An 8294-nucleotide genomic window follows, 5' to 3' on the forward strand; every position below is an offset into this window, starting at 1 on the left:
GTTCTTCAAATTTCTTAAAGGAACAGGAACCATAATTAACAGTGTCATACTTTCTGGGAATCCCCCCCACAATGGGGATTGGTAATGGGGTTTTCATAATGTAAGGCTTGGTGGTGTATTCTCCACAGTCAGCATGCAACGCATGAGCTGGCGTGGAGGAGGTACACACACTAGCACAAGGAAACAGGCTATCCCTAGTATAGTGGAGGGGAGGACTGACTCCAATAGGAGATTGTGGCGCACAGAGCCGGTGCAGATCTGACAGCCACAAACAATGCTTTCGTTATAACGTCTCAGCGCAAAGTAGCGCTGAGCGCATAAACCAGAACTGAGGAGATCAGGACAGGTAGACAGAATGAACGCTTGCTAGCTAGCGGCTACTTAGCGACAGCAAGCGTCTAAAACAAGACAGACTGGAATGAGGCAGCCAATGCGATTGCAGCGATGGCGTGCCTCACAAAGACAGGACAGGATAGTCAGGAAATAGCAGGATCAAGATAGATGAACGTAACACAGACAAATATACAACAAGTATGTTTTCCTAGCGTATTACAATTACAGCTATCAATGAAACTATTTGTAACGTCTGACTAACATATGTATATATCGGCAATGAACCGATATATGACATAAGCAGGAACGCTGACTAGGACTGGAGTAATACAGGGAACAGGACTCAGAAGGATTCGCTATCTCTTCGCAGAGATGAACGCAATCCACAAACGGTAACAGAACAGGATTCAGAAGGATTCGTTATCTCGTCGCAGAGATGAACGCAATCCACAAACAGTAACAGAACAGGATTCAGAAGGATTCGTTATCTCTTCGCAGAGATGAACGCAATCCACAAACGGTAACAGGACAGGATTCAGAAGGATTCGTTATCTCCTCGCAGAGATGAACGCAATCCACGAACAGGACCAGGAGCAGGATACTAGCTCAGCACGGGTGCTCACGATACGCGCAAACTACCAAAACGTGCTGGAAAGCTGACTAACTGCACACAGGATATAAACAGTTCGTGTACGTATATGAAATATTATATTTTGATAAAGTTTAATTGACAAGGATCCTGTTGATTAGACTTATGTCTGCGGTTATTTAACTAGTGGAAGTAATCTCCCATTTGGAAATATTGTAAGGTGAGCAAGGGATCTATGGAAAGGTGGTTTGGCTTCTATTATAGTTCAAGAGTCTTTATCATCTTTTTTCTGTCTTAAAGGGTGTTTGAAGGAAAAGCATATGCCACTATAACCCCCATAGTAATACGAGATGCTTTCTCCCCCACAAGGTAGCTAGCCATCTGGTTTCTATTATTGAGAGTTGGGGGTAGGGAAATTCCTTGAGCTAGAGCTGGGCAAAGTAACTTGTATAATTCTCTTTCAAACGTCTGAATAGGGTTACATGAGGAAGCTAACAAGATTGTATTTGTATAATAATTATAGTATCTTTAGAATAGTGAGTTATATGTAAGAACATATATATAGTTAGTAATGAGTAGATAGATTATAATAAGTACATTTGTTTAGTATATAAATGTATATGTGTTAGTAGATAGAACTAAAGTATCATTTGAATCAACCAATCAGAAGGCAGCTTGGAATCTGAGACGTCAGAAGTTAGGTTGTTATTTAAATAAGGAGAAGGGGGGTTGAGCTCACACACGCTGGTCATTTTTAGATGGACTTTGGACTGAGGCACACATATCTAAGTCCTACTATTCTCACAAACATTTCAAGACAAAGAAACTTTATTTAATTCTTATTTTATTTAAGATCTTTAATAACTCTTTTATTTTACTTAGAAGATTTGTACTATGGACTTTGTATATTTATAAGCTGAAACAATAAACCTCATTAAAAGGTGATTCTTGTTCAATGCCTATCTCTGACTGGAGAACAAAGACATTTGCTGGAAAAATTCATAAAAGCTTCTATTTAACATAGTGGCGAGCCAACAAAGGACTTGGAAAACAATATTTTCACTTTCATCACGGGGGAAGATTGATATTTGGAAGAATTTTTATTCATTTTTTTGAACTTTGATTTTGGCGGGAAAAAAATCTTCCTATCTCTGAAAGTGTTGGAAGTTTTCCAAGAGAATCTACAGAGGCTTAAAGTGACGGTTTTCCAGAGGTTCCACCGACTAGAGTCTGATAAGTATGGATTTTATTAATGTTTCCGCAGAGAAGAGTGATTTGTTGTTTAATGATTTAGGGACATGCACTAAAGATTCTGAGTTGTGGATTTCTATGTATAACCAATGCATGGCTGCTAATGAAGAAATAGATTCTTCTAGATTTACTTTGTGTAAGATTAAAAAGAAAACGAAAAATGTAATGAAGTTAGTACAGATGTTCAATTCTTTGATTATTGGTGAGGCAAATGAGTCACATGTTACCACAGACGTGCAATCTGCATCTCAGATTTGTGCGGTTCAGCAGCAGTCAGAGGGCTGTTCAAACTGTGACATATTAGCAGCATACTTAGAAGAATTGGAGAAGCAATTAGAATTTAGGACACAGCAAATGCTAGAAATGCAGAGAAAAAATTTAATTTCTGTGGTTACAAAATCTGGGACAGACACAGACCCAACAGTTTCTCCATTAAGGGCTCCACCTAGTGGTTGTCCTAGTAAACAGCATGTATTTCCAGATCCATTAACATGTGTTGAGGGTGACAGCAGCATGAATGCTGAAAGTAAAGAGGATGAAGAAGAAGAGCTTACTCACAGGGAATTAATTAAAAAAGAAATGCTAGATAGAGCTAGAAAATTAAAATTAAAAATACATGATCAGTTGATGAAGATATTTAAGATGCTTCCACCTTTTAATAAAAGTTTGGATGCCGTTGAATTGATTACAATATTTGAAGATTTTATGGACAGGTTCAATTTGTCCCAATTACAGAAAAACACTGTGTTCCGTTTGTGGTTACCTAGTCACATGAGTAAACGTTTAGAACCAAGTGTTATTTTATCAGCTGGAGGTGACGAAAGACACCACACTGAGGACGATAGACTAAGACAGTTATTAAAGTTCATGACAGGAGATGAAGTTCCAAATTTGGATTTGTTAGAGTCATTAAAGGCTACTCTTGAAACTGATCCTTTTGAATTCAAACAGAAATTCTTAAAGATATATAACATGTTGTTTACAGTAGAGGAGGAGTCAGATTTAGCTTTAAGAAAAGCTTTTGTTAAGAAATTTCAGTATTTGGATCCCATCTCAGCTACTATCGCGGTAGAAAAAGAGAATCTGAATCAAATAGCTGCGTTCATTGACAAAATTCGCAGGCAGATCAGAACTAAGAATATCAAAGCTAAAATTTCTGCTAATAAAAATGTTGAAATGCAGGGAGGAGACTTGGGGAAGGTTTCTTTTACAAAACCAGCTGATGCTGCCCCCTGCAGGAATGAGAAGGAGAAGCAGTCATACCAAAGATCTCCAATGGTTTGTTATTATTGCAATAAGCCTGGACACACTAAATGGAAATGTTTTAGATTTTTGAATGATGTGCAAATGCGGAAGAACTTTGGCAAAGAAAATGGATTGGTCAATTTTCAATCCAAACCTTCTGCTCCTGCTGCAGAGGTAGAAGTTCAGGCATCTTCACCATATGCACCTCTGATCAAACAGTTACATGAAATCAAGATCAGCTATGATGGTAATGATGATAATGACAGGTTTCAGTCAGTGGGGCTGTTAAAAACTCCGTGACTAGCAGAGGTTAAACCGATCAGGAATTTGGAATTTGTAGCACCTTTGGTTTTAGACAATTGCGGTAGACCATTTGTAAAAGCCATTTTAGAGGGAGAGGATTTTTTATTTTTGCTAGACACAGGCGCTCAGATCAGTGTCACAACAAAAGATTTGCCATTACAGCCTGGGGCAAATACATGCGCAGTTGTGGGCTTTGATGGGAAGACAGGTAACAGAGCTACTTTGTGTAGAAATGTGTCTTTTGAAATTCCAGGTTATTTGCAGACTGAAATTGATATTTGGCAATTGGCATTACAAAGGGGCGGAATCGATAATTGGATCGGATGAAATGACGAAAAGAGGCTGGGTTTTGGACCTGGGCAATGCAGTAATTTGGAAAGATTCTATCAACCGTAAACCTGTGTTGCTAGACCCTAACGATTTCCATGAAGTGAGTAGCATTTGCATGACAGAAGTCAAAACCACCTGTCGTAAATGGCCTGAGGTTGATGACAATCCAAGTTTGACAGCTGTCATACAAAGGTATCCTCAGTTATGGGCTCAGTTTCGAAGTGAAGTGGGGACAATGAAAGATGTTGTAGTGAATATTGAGGGCAGGGACCCTCCCCCTCAAAAGCAGTACAAATTGCCGCCAGATGCGATTGAACCGATCGGAAAACTAATTAAAGATTTATTAGATCAAGGCGGTATAAGAAAGGCAAATTCTGTATGTAATTTTCCGGTTTGGAGTATTGTCAAGCGCGATCAAACGTATAGATTTCTGTTGGACTTACGTATGCTTAATAAATATATTCCAAACATTACGACGATAGTTTCCAGTACGCCAGATGTCATGTCAAAATTGTCAGCTAATGCCAAATACTTTTCAAGTCTGGACATAGCCAATGGATACTTATCCATTAAATTGGCAAGAAGTTGTCAATACAAATTCGCTTTTACATACAACAACGAACAATTTTTATTTACACGTCTGCCTCAAGGTTTTCATTCTTCAAGTTCAATTTTCTGTCAAGCAATGACAAAGGTTTTGTCAAAATTTTCGAGGCCAGATTGTATTATAGCCTACATCGATGATGTTTTGCTGTTCACTGAGACAGAGAGTGAGCATTTGCAACTGCTAGATGAATTGTTCATGATTTTGTCAGAAGCAGGTCTGAAATTAAATACCAGCAAGGTAAAACTTTTGAAAACTGAAGTGGAATTCTTGGGAGTGAAAATAGGCCATGGTGTAAGACAGCCATTGCAGGAAAGGGTTAAAGCTGTCATGTCACTTCCCATTCCAACCAATCACAAAGCACTGAGACAATTCCTTGGTCTTGTAAATTACTCGCGAGAATTCATAGAAGGCTTTGCTGAAAAAGCAGCGGTTTTGTATGAGTTGTTGCAAGGAGAAAGTAAAGATTGTTTTGGCCCATGGGAAGATCGACACATGCAGGCATTTGAAAATTTGAAAAAGGCTTTGCAAAATGCACCAGCACTAGCAACAATTGATAAGTCACCAGAAGCTAGTTTTGCTATTCAAGTGCATGTTTCAGATGTGTCCATATCAGTGGTTCTTTTACAAAAACAAAGTGGAAACTGGAGAATATTGGGATATTTCTCTAGACTGTTGACACCTGTGGAAAAAGGATTTGATGTTTGTGTCAGACATCTGCTGGGAGTTTATTATGCAGTGAAGGCAACTGAACATATTGTGGGATTTAATAACATCATTTTGCAGACTCCCCATTCTACTTTGAAACTTTTGCTAGAGAGGAATTTGCCAGGCGTGACTAATCAAAGATTCAATCAGTGGTTATTAGCTTTGTCAACAAAACAAATCCAGGTAGATCACAATGCTAAGTACATTCTTCCTCAACTTATGGATTATCAAGGGCAAGAACATGTATGTCCTTGTGAGGGTTCAGAAACTTTTCCTTCTCTCTTCCGGCGGGAGGAGCAAAGGTCTGATGAACCAGTGTTTGTAGATGGTTCTAGACATCAAGTTGATGGGAAGTATTGTACAGGCTATGCGATCTGGTATCCTAAGAGAGGTTATGCGATCCAGCATAAATTACCTGGTCATTACTCAGCACAGAGAGCAGAATTGCAAGCTGTCAAAACAGTGCTGGAATTGGATGAAAAGGAGAATAAGAATCCTTTAGTGATTTACACTGATTGTTCTTGGTTGACACGTTCATTGCTAGACTATTTGCCAATTTGGAAGAGAAGAGGTTTTGTAGATTCATCTAACAAGGCTCTTGTGTATAAAGACATGTTACAATCGATTATTGAGATTGCAGAAAGAAATCCTTTAGCTTATGCGATTATAAAGGTTCCCGCTCACAGTAAAGATGATAGTGAGTTGTCTGAAGGTAATAATTTGGCAGATATGTTGGCCAAAGAAGCAGCAATGAGAGGTGTAGAGATAGAACAGGAAAAGTCTAAATTGATTGTCGCAGCTGTCAGGAAAGATGATGATGTCACAAAGGTATCTTTTGCAGCAGAGCAGGCTAAAGATCCTTCTTTAGTGGCTCAAATGACAGATCCTAAATCTCCTTTTGTTTGCAAGGATCAAATGTTGTTTTACGAATTGAGAGGAATTCTGTATCCAGTAATTCCCAAACATTTACAAGTGGAATTTGTTAAATTCAATCATAATAGTTTGGGACATTTGGGCCAGGAAAAGTTGCTAGAAGTTTTGAAGAAGAAGTTTTATTGGGAGAAAATGGAAGAAACAGTGCAGAATGTAGTTCAATCATGTTTGATCTGTGCACAGATAAATCCCAGACCAAAAGGACAGAAACCACCTTTGCAGAGAACTCCACCTGCAGATGGTCCTTGGTCTACATTGCAAATTGATTTTATAGGTCCATTGCCTATGGGTAAACAAGGTTTGAGATATGCATTGGTAGTGGTTGATGTTTTTTCAAAATGGGTAGAAGTTATTCCCTTGAGAAAAGATGATGCATTGAGTACTGCTAGGGCTCTAGTCAGTCATGTGTTTGCAACATGGGGAATTCCACAAAATTTATCCAGTGATAGAGGTACACATTTTACAGGAAAAGTGATGCAGGCAATGTGTAATATCATGGGAGTTAAGCAACAATTCCATGTGCCTTATCACCCACAGTCAGCAGGCATTGTGGAAAGGATGAATAGGACAATTAAGCAAAGAATTGCTAAAATGCTAATGGAGAAAGGAAATACTTGGGTAGATGCCATTCCTTTTGTTTTGATGGGTATTAGGAGCACTCCTAATGCAACTACTAAATACACTCCTTTTGAGTTGATGACAGGAAGGAAAATGCCACTTTTGTTTCCTCAGGAACCAAGGTTGTCTACTCCACAGAGAGAGGCTATAGAAAAAACGAAATGGTTACAGTTGTTGCAGGAAAATTTGAATGCAATTTTGCCACATGCTGCGTCTCATATGCAGAAAATGGTGCCACCTCATAATTCAAAATTTGTGAAAGGGGCATTAGTGATGGTCAAAATGTTTAAAAAACCAGGACCATGGCATAGTAATTGGGAAGGTCCTTTTGAAATTATTGATACATTGGGCCAAGTGATGATTAAAATTAAGAGACCTCAGATATCTGCTAAAAATATTCGTAGGCAGCAGGAAATGTGGGTTCATGTAGATCAATGCAAATTGTATGTTACAAAATAATGATGCTGCATTTGTTTTGCAGGTATCATGTCTGGGCATAAATCCAAATGGAAGAAGATTAATCCAAAGAATGGATTAAAGGGGGATGCCTTGAAAGACAAAGCAACAGACGTTTTCTTGATGTTTATTTTTTATGTGACTTTGATTACTTTGGTGATCCATTGTTTGACAGTGACAGTGCAAGCTGAAAAAACAAACTTAAACTCTGAAGTTTTGATGAAGGAAGAGACACTATCCAGAGGAAAAGGCTATTCTTATGAAGAGTTTTTTAAAGAAAGCATTGTGGATACCACAAATGACATTGTAGGAGGTTTCTGCCTAGGGTCAGATAATGATTGTTGTTTACAATTGTTTTTCCAACATAATACAAATATAGGTGTCCAAGCAGTGATAGAATCAAGGAATGTATTCACTAAATTGACAGGACAATATATCCATAATGAAATAACAGGAAATATAAATTGTAGTTTAACTGAATTTAATTTCTGGTATGTACAAATCAAGGGCAATGACTCAGCAGTTTGGTCTGGAAATTTTACCAAAGGAACTGGAAGTGAATATAAGAAAGTGGAAAAGGGAGAAAAGGATGTTTTATTGTCTGAAGGTGTAATGGTATTCTTATTTCCTGATAGTAATGCCATTAAAAGTGATGCTGAAGGAGATATTAATAGATTTTGGAAATTTCAAATATCCAGAGGAGATGTAGTAGCATATATAAAAATTAATTTGACCGTGACAAATATAGAGTATCCAGAGATTAAAGTTATGCCACGTTCTTTAGAAATCAGAGAAGGATATAAGGATATACAATTGATATGCAATACTAGTGTATTGTTACCTCTAAATGCAACTTTAACATGGAGTAAAAATAATGAATTTCTAGGAAATTTTTATAAGGGTAATATCCATGTAATTAATCAA

Source organism: Hyperolius riggenbachi, chromosome 10, assembly GCF_040937935.1.
Source record: "Hyperolius riggenbachi isolate aHypRig1 chromosome 10, aHypRig1.pri, whole genome shotgun sequence".
Lineage (NCBI taxonomy): Eukaryota > Metazoa > Chordata > Amphibia > Anura > Hyperoliidae > Hyperolius > Hyperolius riggenbachi.